Genomic DNA, 12,316 nt, shown 5'->3' with positions numbered 1-12,316 from the left:
CAAATTGGTAGCACTCAGTTTTCGGTATATCCTAGGCTAATTGGAAATTGGGTCGTTACAATTTAGTATCAGAGCAGTTCGTTCCCAGTAGAGCCTGGGGAGTGGACTGACTATGCTTCATTGCATACTCTATTGTGTGTCTCATGCTGTTAGGGTATCTTCAAGATACATTTGGCATGAATGTCTATGAGTGCTCATTTTGGGAATGTTCATGCTTAACTTGAGAAATTAAGACTGATCACCTTAATGTTGATTGTTTGGTACGAATAAGACCTCAATGACTGTGAATAGCCATGGTTTAATCGAGCTCCAAACGATGAATTGACGTGACCCACAGCTATCTTCATAGCTGTTATGATCTTCATGGCTATGGCTGTGTGAGATTTGGATGCTGTAAGGAACGGACCTACCTCTTCGTCAGGATGGCTTGAAGAAAGTAGACCGCTTGAAAATGGATTCTTGCACGCGGCTAAAATTTTGAGGGCAAAATTTTCTTTTAGGAGGGTAGAATGTAACAACCCTGATTTTCGAGTACGCGAGATCATTTCTGAAGACACGAATTTCTCCAAAAGATCAGTAAAGGGAACACCTCTTCTGTATCATCAAGCATCTGAATCCTCATTGTCATTATATTATCTTTAACTCAGGACCTTAGTTGAGACAAGCTCGATAACGCGGTCACGAAGAACCTAGTTTTTGAACCGTATCGGTTAGAAGTTTTGATTTGGTTTTTTTTAAATAGTCTCAGTTTGACGAACCAGACTCGATTTATGAGAGAAGAGAGATAATAGAATGATATTATCATTATATTAGTATTAGAAAATGCTTGAATGATATTATAAGGTTACCTGGTCTGTTTTAGTTAAAAACAGAAAATCGGTTTAACCGGATTTACGGTTTACTGGTGCAGCTTAGCACCAGCACTCTCTGATGACTTTAGCAATGCTAAGGCCTCATCATACATGTTTTATTCTCATAATAAATATGTTACTAGTGTCATTTATGCTAGTAGCTCAGAAAATAATTTTTAGAGATGTTTTTACAAGTGTTTCGATACATCTAGTTTTAGTAGTTATACACCTGAGATATTTTAATATTATTTTAACCCACCTCCAAGCCAACCAATCACAACTCACCTTACACCCCCAAGATCTCCAAGGCTGTCTCATTTCATCATTTTGGCCGAAAATAACGAGAGAGAAAAGAGAAAAACTTTCATGAACACTTAATCTTCAAAGCTTGATTTCTTCTGAACTAAAACTCAAATCAAAAGTCCGATTTCACCAAAATGATCCTCTCTTCTTCCTCTACATAACCATATAACATATCAAGGCTGGAAATAAGGTGAGATGACTGTCTCCCTCCCTCTTCAATTCAATTTTTAAGGAAAACCATGCAAAACATGTATTTTCTTGATGTTCTTCCTTAGGAATCATGCTTAACTTGACTTGAGGGCCAAGAAACGTGAATTTCCAGCAAGTATAAGGTGAGATATCTCTTCCTAACATACTGAGTGAGATTTGGTCAGTTGAGAGTTTTTGGATTTAAAGTTGTTCTTGATGTGATTTAGGAGGAAAAAGTGCTTAAGGACCACCTGAAAGTTTAACCGAATTAGGAGCAGCAAAACCAGGTAGGGTGTCACGAAATTAATCTTGATTATTTGTGTTTGAGTTGTGTGAATGTTGTATGATTTGGCTGTTCTAAAAATTGGTTGCATATATGATTGATTCTTGGTGAAAATTTGGTGAAATTTTGATGAAATTTGATGAAATTCAAGTTTTAAAGTTCATGTTCTTGGGCAGCTGGAAAAACGAAACCCTAAGCTTAAATTGAGGTTCAATTTGTGTTGAAATCATGTGGAAAAGATGGGGTTTTAGTGGCTGGGAATTTATTATGAATTATGGTAAAAATCGGTTGCTGAAAAGACTGAAAAACGGGTAAAAACAGAGAAAGAATCTGAAGAATTTATGAAGAACATGAAGAACACTTTGAGTGTGGTGAAGAACAATGAAGAACACCTTTCTTGATTCATAAAAGGGAAAGAAAGTAATTAATTTGGTGTTTGAGGGGTTATATGGTAATTTCTGGAAGTTAGGGTGGTAAAAGTAGAAATATTAAAAGTTACGGGTGGTAAAAAGTTAATTTTAAAGGTTAAAAGTAAAAGTAAGTTAATTTTCGAAAATTTAATGATAAAATAATAAAAAATAATAAAATATTAAATAATAATATTTAATTAAAAATAATATTTTAATAAAAATAATAAAATAATGCAGAAAAGGCAGTTTTCTGTAAAAGCTTTAGAAAGACAACTTTAAGCAGAGAATCTCATAATTACTTTTATAAAACACTTAGGGAGTGGTAAAAACATATTAGTGAGGCAAAGATAAATAAAAGATAAAAAGTTGAAGAAAAGATAAAAATCGAAGAAAAAGTCTGTAAAGTTTTAATGACAGAAAAACAGACAGAGACTAGTGAACGAACTAGGGCAACATAGCTAGTCCTGGAATTGCAAATAGGATTAGGTATTTTATGAAAAGTTAAACTGTTTCAGTATAGACTTAATGAACCTATACTTGGGACAGACTAACTAATCATACCGAAATTTACATAAGCTTTAAATACATACGTTAAACAGAGAAATCAGAGCAGAATAAAGAAACACAGAGAACAGAGTAACCAGAGTAAAGTAGAGAGATAAAGAGAAAAAGAGTAATATAGACACAGATGAAAAGAGTAAGCAGAGAAGAGAAAAGAGATACAGAGAACAGAGTAATTAAAACAGAGTAAAGAGATACAGAGAAAGAAAGAAGTACTGCATAAGAATGTGAAAGTGATGATGAATAATGAGAATGATATTGAATGATGATAATGAGAAAAGAGTAATATAACAAAGACAATAGAAGAGAAGAGTATAAAAATAAAGAGTTAAGCCTTGTGGCATGATATTGTATTATATGTTCATCTGATGCTTTTCTATTGGCCCTAGAGGTCATGTAGGCCCAAGTTCACCTACAGTGAGTTGTTATTCCTGTAGGCCGAAGGTCACCGGCAGTGAATATCAATTGTGTATCTCAGGGTGTTGCTCCTGTAGGCCAAAGTTTACCTACAGAGAGTTGTAATACCTGTAAGCCGAAGTTCACTTACAGGGACGCTATTTCTGTAAGCCGAAGTTCACTTACAGAGGTGCTATTTCTATAGGCCGAAGTTCACCTACAGAAAGTTGTTATGCTGTAATTAGACTATTTCTGTAAGCCAAAGTTCACTTACAGAGGTGTTATTTCTGTAGGCCGAAGTTCACCTACAGAAAGTTTTTATGTTGTGTTTAGACTATTCCTGTAAGCCGAAGTTCACTTACGGGAGTGCTATTTCTGTAGGCCATAAAGTTCACCTACAAAAAATAAGCCATATCTAGGACTAGTTCCTAGGTAATGTCGGGCTGCAGGGTGTAAACCGACATGTGAGCTCATGGCCTGCATAGGACAGACATGCATCATACTTGGTTGTGCATTTCCTCTGTTATGATTGTTGAATGAATGTATGCTTTCTTTGTTTGTATTCTATTCACTGTGTTTGTGTTTTATTTTCTTGTATTCTTTTGTTTGTGTTTTGCTTTCTATTTTCTCTATTTATCTATTTCTTCTGTCTACTGCTTCTCGGTATTCTGCTATTTATCTGCTAAACAATACGGAATTAATGAACGTAACTAATAACCCCGGCCCTACTAAGTACTCCCCAGTTCTTACCCCTTCTCTCTCCCTTCCCCCTTCAAATGGAAGTATGAGTACCCTTCCGTAGTTCGCTGACGATCGTTCCTAAAAATGATTATGCTACACGTAGTCTTCTGAGTCTAGGGTGAATCTCGTTCTCTGTTTATATGTATATACTGTGAGACCAACCATTGTCTGCACCCCGTTTGTACGTGAACTTTAACCTAAATCCTGTGTACGAGACTCCTGTTGTGTGGCTACTTGATGAGGTACCAGAGAGACGTCCTGTGGCACTGTCTGATCGTGCAGAGGAGTAGCAGATGATGTTCTACCTTTTGGTGACGTTCCACCTGACTTGAGTTTTAAAGACTTAGAGCGTATTTTCCCTCACTTTAGTAGTTTAGAGGGAATATGTGAGTATAGAGTCTAGACTAGCCTGGGTGCCAGCTTAGGGACTTCTTGAACAGGTCAGGGCCTGGGATGTTGTATGTATGTATATGAATATAGTTATTATCTAGCTATATCTAGGGGTGTTCTAACTAAAAGTCTATACTTAAATAAAAGTTGGATCACTGAATGTTGTTGACTGCTTGTGATGTATTTATGTGTGGTTGTTTATAACTGTTTTATCTGTTATCAGTTGTGAATTCGTTATGAATGATTCCGTCTATTAATCCAAATATTTTCAAAAAAAAAAGTACCTCGCTAACTAACTACGCTTTTAACAACGAATCAGGCTCATATAATAAATAATAGATAATAATTAGGATGACAAATTGGTAGCACTCAGTTTTCAGTATATCCTAGGCGTACTGGAAATTGGGTCGTTACAGGTGACAAATGAGATGAGGGAAGGCTAACCTTGCCAAAGTAGAGGACTTATCCGCCACCTTGTAGAGTTCTAGAGATATAACCTCATGAACTTCTACTTCCTCTCCAATCATGATGCTATGGATCATGATGGCCCAGTCTATAGTAACTTCAGACCGGTTGCTAGTGGGAATCATTGAGCGTTGGATGAACTCCAACCATGCCTTAGCCATAGGCTTGAGGTCATGCCTTCTTAGTTGAACCGGCTTCCCTCTTGAATCTCTCTTCCATTGAGCGCCCTCTTCATAAATGTCTATGAGGACTTAGTCCAACTTTTGATCAAAGTTGACCATTCTAGTGTAGGGATGTGTATCTCCTTGCATCATGGGAAAGTTGAATGCCAACCTTACATTTTCCAGACTGAAATCTAAGCATTTCCCCCAAACCATTGTAAGCCAATTCTTAGGGTCCGGGTTCACACTTTGATCATGGTTCTTGGTGATCCATGCATTAGCATAGAACTCTTGAACCATTAAGATCCCGACTTGTTGAATTGGGTTAGTGAGAATTTCCCAACTTCTTCTTCGAATCTCATGTCAAATCTCCGGATATTCACCCTTTTTGAGCTTGAAAGGGACCTCGGGGATCACCATCTTCTTGGCCACAACTTCATAGAAGTGGTCTTGATGCACCCTTGAGATGAATCTCTCCATCTCCCATGACTCGGAGGTGGAAGCTTTTGCCTTCCCTTTCCTCTTTCTAGAGGTTTCTCCGGCCTTTGGTGCCATAAATGGTTATGAAAAAACAAAAAGCAACGCTTTTACCACACCAAACTTAGAAGGTTTCCTCGTCCTCGAGCAAAAGAAGAAAGAAAAGAGTAGAAGAAGAAAATAAAGGAGATGGAGGGGATTTTGTGGTTCGGTCAAGGGGGAGAAGTAGTGTGTATGATGTGTGAAAATGAAGGAGTGAAGATGGGTTTATATAGGAGTGGAGAGAGGGGTAGGGTTCGGCCATGTATGGGTGGGTTTGGGAGGGAAAGTGGTTTAAATTTGAATGGTGAGGTAGGTGGGGTTTTATGATGGATGGATGTAGATTGGTGAAGGGATTATGGAGAAGAGGGTAGGATTTGATAGGAGAAGGGTTTTTGGGGAAGAGGTATTGAGGTGATTGGTGAAGGGTATTTAGGGGAGAGTGTTATGGAAGGGTGTGAAGAAGAGAGAAAGAGAGAGAGAGAGATGAAGTAGGTGGGGATCCTGTGGGGTCCACAGATCCTGAGGTGTCAAGGATTGTGCATCCCTGCACCATGTTGGCGTGCAAACGCCCCTTGCTTGCCAATCCTGGCGTTAAACGCCAGGTTGCTACCCATTTCTGGCGTTTAACACCAGTTTTTCTCCCCTTTCTGGCATTTAACGCCAGCTCTGTGCCCATTTCTGGCATTAAACGCCAGCTCTGTGCCCCTTTTTGGCGTTAAACGCCGAGAATGGTGCCAGAATGGGCGTTTAACGCCCATTCTGCTACCCTTACTAGCGTTTAAATGCCAGTAAGCTTCTCCTCCAGGGTGTGATATTTTTAATACTATTTTTCATTCTGTTTTTGCTTTTTCAGTTATTTTTGTGACTTCACATGATCATCAACCAACAGAAAATATAAAATAACAATGGAAAATAAGTAGATATAATAAAATTGGGTTGCCTCCCAACAAGCACTTCTTTAATGTCAATAGCTTGATAGTGGGCTCTCATGGAGCCTTACAGATACTCAGAGCATGATGATGGCCTCCCAATACCAAACTTAGAGTTTGAATGTGGGGGCTCTGTTTGACTCTGCATTGAGAGAAGCTTTTTATGCTTCCTCTCTATGGTTACAGAGGGAGATTATTGAGCCTTAAACATAAGGGAGTCCTCATTCACTTGAAGGACCAATTCTCCTCTGTCAACACCAATCATAGCTTTTGCTGTGGCTAGGAAGGGTCTGCCAAGGATGATGGATTCATCCATACACTTCCCAGTGTCTAGGATTATAAAATCAACAGGGATGTAGTGGTTTTCAACCTTTACCAAGACATCCTTTACAAGTCCATAAGCCTGTATCCTTGAATTGTCTGCCATCTCTAGTGAGATTCTTGCAGCTTGTACCTCAAGGATCCCTAGCTTCTCCATTACAGAGAGATTTATGCTTGACCCTAGGTCATGATGCATGGAAACTTGTCTCTCAACAATTTTCCTTCGGCAAGTATACCGAATTGTCGTCAAGTAAAAAATCACAATAGAGTAAGGTCGAATCCCACAGGGATTGATTGTTCAAGCAACTTTAATTAGAGGAATGTTCTAGTTGAACTAAGCAGAATTAGATTTGAGATTTGCAGAAAATTAAATGGCGGGAAAGTAAATAGCAGAAAACGTAAATGCTGAAAATAAAAAGCTGAATGTAAATAGCCGAAAGTAAATTGCAGAATCTTAAATGGGAATGGGGAAGATGCTCATAAGAGTAGATTGCAGAATCTATAGAGAATGGGTAAGATCAGAAATGGGGAATTCATTGGGCTTAGGAGATGTTGCATTCTCCGGATCAAGTTCATTTTCATCTCTTCCTCAATCAATGCATTCATTTATCTCCTTGGCAATCTTAAGTGATCGAATTCCAATTTCTTGGTAATTCAATCTCTCAAATCTTGATCAATAGCCAATTCCTTGGTCAATTGCTCATAAGAAGAGATGAAGTATGGTCACTGATTATACCACATATATTTCCAAATCAAAGTGTTGGTAGGATTATATGTCACTATATCCATCCAAACCCCAATTTGGTCCAACATGAGAAAGTATTTTCTAGCATGATCTCTTCATTCCTCTCCCAAAGTTCCGAAGAGATCCAAGTATGAATAGCTTATTTTCTAAGATAACTACCCAATTGAATGAAGATTGAAAGCTTTCTAGTAAAATCAAGAGAAAAGTAAGAAGAAGAATAATAAAAACTAATATTGATCCATCAAATTACAACAGAGCTCCCTAACCCAATGAAAGGGGTTTAGTTTTTCATAGCTCTGGGAATGAAAAGCATAGATGGAGAGTACATTCTCAGAATTAAACTAAAAGTTGCAGAGAAAGTAAAATACAGAGAGTAGTTCTCCAATTTCCAACCCCCTTTTTGATTCAAAACTACCCCTATATATACTACTCTTCTGATCTTCTAGTTGGTTCTTAAAATCTTGGATATGGGCCTTTGGATCTTGAGTTTGAAGCAGTTATCCTCTTCAGTGGGCTTAGCTTTACTTGCAGAGAGAAAGTATGAAGTAGGCAGGGACTTTTAGCTTAGGACGTTAGTGGCGTGATAAACCCATATTTCATGAGTTCTTTTGTGCTTAATTTGAGTGATTTATACAATCCTTCACCTACTTATTCACATTAATTGCATGGTTTTACTTTTCCTTCCCTATTATGTGATGTATGTGAAAAACATGTTTCCTAAGCTTTAAAATTAATTATTTTAATTACCTTTATTTCCATTCGATGCCGTGATTAGTGTGTTGAGTAGTTTCAGATTTTCGAAGGCAGAATGACTTAAAGGATGGAAAAGGAAACATACAAAATGGAAGGAGAAGGCAAAACAGAGCTTTAAGGAAACTGGTATCCACGCGATCGCATGGACGACGCGATCGTGTGCCAGAAGCGAAGATGCAGCGACGCAGCCGCATGACTGACGCGACCGCACGCCTCAAGCAGAACGCATACGACGCGGACGCATGACTGACGTGACCGGGTGGCAAGGAAAAGCTCCGAATGACGCGACCGCATGACCCACGCGGACGCGTGACAGAGGCCACGTATCAGAATTTACAGAATACGCCCCCAGCGATTTCTAAAGCCCTTTCTGACCCAGATCCAAGTACAGACAACATAGACCAGAGGTTATAAAGTGTGAGAATGCATCCATTCAAAGGGAGAGCTCGCATATTTTATTTTTCAATGATTTAGATTTAGTTGAGAGGGAGATCTTCTCCTCTCTCTTTTAGGATTAGGATTTAGGATTTCTTCTTGCTTTAAGAGTGACTCTCGATCCAGGTTTTACGTTTCTTTGCTTTAGCTTCCTTTTACTTTTATTTATTCCAGTACTTAGATTGATCATTAAATCTATGAATTCTTCCATATTGCAGACTGTTATTTGAATTAATGATATTTGAGGTATTTTCAGTTTATGATTGTTCTCTTTGATTTAAGTTACCATTGCTTCCCATCTAAGGACATTTTTATTATTCCAGCAATTTTACTTCTTTTCCTTTTGGTCCTGGTTAAGAATTCAGTCACTCAACAGTTATTAAACTCAACATAACTGATAATCGTTATCTTGCTAATTGAGCTGAACTTAAGTAATCCCAACATTTTCTTAGGAAATAAATAGGATTCAAAGGTCAATTTAATTAGTCCCTTGACTTTCCTTTGCCCTAGTAAAGGTTGACCAAGTGGAGTTTAGATTCAACTTTTATTATAGTTGAGAGAGATAACTACGTTGGACCTCCAACTTCTCTTACCTTGCCAAAAGTCTGCCTTACAGTATTTATATATTTTAATTGCCATTTACTTTACTTGTCATTTAAATTACTTGCTTCTCATCTTCTAAACCCCAATTACAACCTTTATAGCCAATAATAAGAACATACTTCCTCGCAGTTCCTTGAGAAGACGACCCGAGGTTTGAATACTCGGTTAACAATTTTTAAAGGGGTTTGTTACTTGTGACACCCAACACGTTTGTACGAAGGGATTTTTGCTGGTTTAGAGACTATATCTACAACGCAACTGTTTCTATGAATCTCTTTACTGGTAAAAATCCTAACGTCATGGCGTTAACGTTAAGTGAAAGTGTGGGTTCGAGAACGTTAGTGGCAGTCACCTTTTTCACTAACGTTCCTAACCCAAGGGTAACCCACGTTAACTTCAACGTTAGTGGCACCAACGTGACCACTAACGTTGCCTCTTGATCCTTCACACACGTTATTGGGACTTACCTTTTCCAATAACGTTGAGAATCCTCCTTTCCCTATGTTAGAGTTCACGTTACTGTGGCTAACGTGACCTTTAACGTAGGCTTGCCAAATCTTCGAAAACATTAGTGACACTTACCTTTGTCACTAACGTTTCAAAACGCCCCTACTTCTCACGTTAGAGTTCACGTTAACTAGGTTAACATGGCTTCTAACGTGGTGGTGATAGCCATCTCCAACGTTAGTGACAAAGGTGAGTGTCACTAACGTTGGCTCATCATTCTTTCATCCACGTTAGCTTCCACGTTAACTAAGTTAACGTGGGAGTTAACGTTGCTCATAGTGGCTCATTCCAATGTTAGTGACAAAGGTGAGTGTCACTAACGTTGGCGATTCTTGCTCCCTCCACGTTAGCTTCCACGTTAACTAAGTTAACGTGGCAACTAACGTGGCTCAAAGTGGCTTAGTCCAACGTTAGTGACAAAGGTAAGTGTCACTAACGTTGGCCATTCTTTTGCTGCCCCATGTTAGAGTCCACGTTAACTGAGTTAACGTGGCTCTTAACGTGGCCAATATGAGCTTGGTCCAACGTTAGTGACAAAGGTGAATGTCACTAACGTTGGCTTCATTTTCTTCTTCCACGTTAGAGTTCACGTTAACTTAGTTAACGTGACTCTTAACGTTGGCTATGATGGCTTCGAGGACGTTATTGGCGATTACTTTTCTCATTAACATTGCAAGCTAGCTCCCATCCCACGTTAGTGGTTACGTTAGTTAGACTAACGTGGCTGCTAACGTGGTTCTTCCTTGCTTCCTTTGTCCTAGAATCAAGCAATAGAGTGCATCAAAGTTCTAATTCAAATCATGAGACATGCATCATCTAATTTGTCATTCAATTCTTGCGCAATTCTCATGAAATCATGTAAGGTGCACAATGTTTGCTTGAATCAAGATGTAAGTGAAATTCTACCCAAAACTTGCTTATTTCCTAAGAAAATGCATGAAACTACCCTAAAACAGTAAAGAAAAGGTCAGTGAAACTGGCCAAAATGCCATGGCATCACAACACCAAACTTAAAGCTTGCTTGTTCCTAAGCAAGTACTGGAACAAGAAAATTATGAATGAAATGACCAGATGAATGAATCATTATTGTGGAAGTCATGTTCTTGGTTTTATGGGGTTTCATGCATAGCAACTTAGGTTCATTCCTTTACTGGCTTTCAGACCTTTATCATATCCTGGAATACTTACTTGATTGCACCCTATGAGACTTTTATTCATTGATCCTTTCGTTGTTTTCAGTGTTTGATTGTGCTCTTAGGCTAAGTGCTCTGTGAGGGGGCGACTCTTTAAGATAAGCTTTCAGCCAACACTCCCGAACCAGTTGGTTCAAGGTGCTAGGTGTTAAGACACCCCTAAGGACTTACTCCCTCAAGTCTCTTTCCCCCATACATACACACCACAAGCACATGGTTTGTTTATTTTCTTTCTTGAGACCTTGGTGTCCAGCACCTCTTTGGGTTACTAAGTGTTCTGTAGCAAGGGTTACTCTTGATAGTGGACTTTCAGCTGATAATCCCGGGTTAGTTAACCCAAGTTACCAAGTGATAAGGCACCCCTGAGAGCTTATTCATCCAAGTAAATCCCTTACACAAGAGCACCACAGACACATGCCTCAAGATTCAAACCCTTGGTGCCTAGCCTTATTTCTTACTCTTTTCCTTTTATTTCTCAACTTTCATTTTCTCTTTCCCTTTTTCTTATTAGGATCTTGTTATTTAGCTAGTCTCATGGGGTGTGTTTCAAGAATATGATTCCGGATAGATAGTTACCTTCCCACCTTATTGGTGAACCAACTTAGCTAATCTATTACCATACCACAAACTTAGGAACTTAATCCACAATATGAACTCCACTCTGGTCTTTTATAATAAACATTCACTTTTTATTTGATTCAAAAGGATACAAGCAACACAATAAGCAAGATGGAATTGAAAACAGGCAATTTGACTAGCAATCATAGACCTAAGCAAGGAGAATAATAAAAACAGAATTGAAAATCCTAAGCTACCATGGAAGCATGTTCTATTTCATACATGATTTTCCTTATTTAAAACTTGAAAAAGATGGGACAATGAGGGAACTCCACCACCTTTTACTCATGGGGTTGCTCCTGCTCTCCTTCTTGTTTGTCCTCTTTGTGTCCACTTGTGCTTCCTTGTATCCGTGCTAGTCTGGCTCTTTTCCAGTCTTCAAGTGCCTTCTTTACTGATTCATGACTCTTCTCTATCCTTACTCTTTCTTCTCGTGCTAACTCATCCTTCACTTCGTCATATTTTGTGATTCCCGGATGTACTATAGGGTAGCTGTCCAACTAAGTATCCAAGCCTTGCTAGCATGTTTACATGATTTCCACTTTCACTCATGTAAACCCCTTCAGAGAATGCCCTGTGCTCGTCAAAGAGTTCTGCTTGTTCTATTTGTTTTCGATGCATCTCATGTATGTGTGCACCTTGATGTGCTTGGATGTTGATTAGCTTCTGGATAGATTCTTGTTGTTCATTTTGCCTTTGTTTTATCCTGTGGAAGGATTCACCCCATTGTTTTTCTTGTTCCAATTGCTGCTCCATCATTTGCTTCTGCCACTCCCCTTGTTGATTCATCTATCTCGAGAGCGATTCCTCTTGACGGCCCATCATCTGTAATTGAAGCTCCTTTTGTGCCTCTTGATTCTCCCAATATTGCCTAGATAAGCCATCAATGACTTCTTGTAATTGGTGCATGTTCAAGGTGGCTGCGGCTTGCTCCTCTGGGTTT

The sequence above is a fragment of the Arachis ipaensis genome, chromosome B7 (assembly GCF_059453495.1).
Source record: "Arachis ipaensis isolate K30076 ecotype BB chromosome B7, ASM5945349v1, whole genome shotgun sequence".
NCBI classification, from domain to species: Eukaryota; Viridiplantae; Streptophyta; class Magnoliopsida; order Fabales; family Fabaceae; genus Arachis; species Arachis ipaensis.
This window is presented reverse-complemented; position numbering follows the sequence as displayed.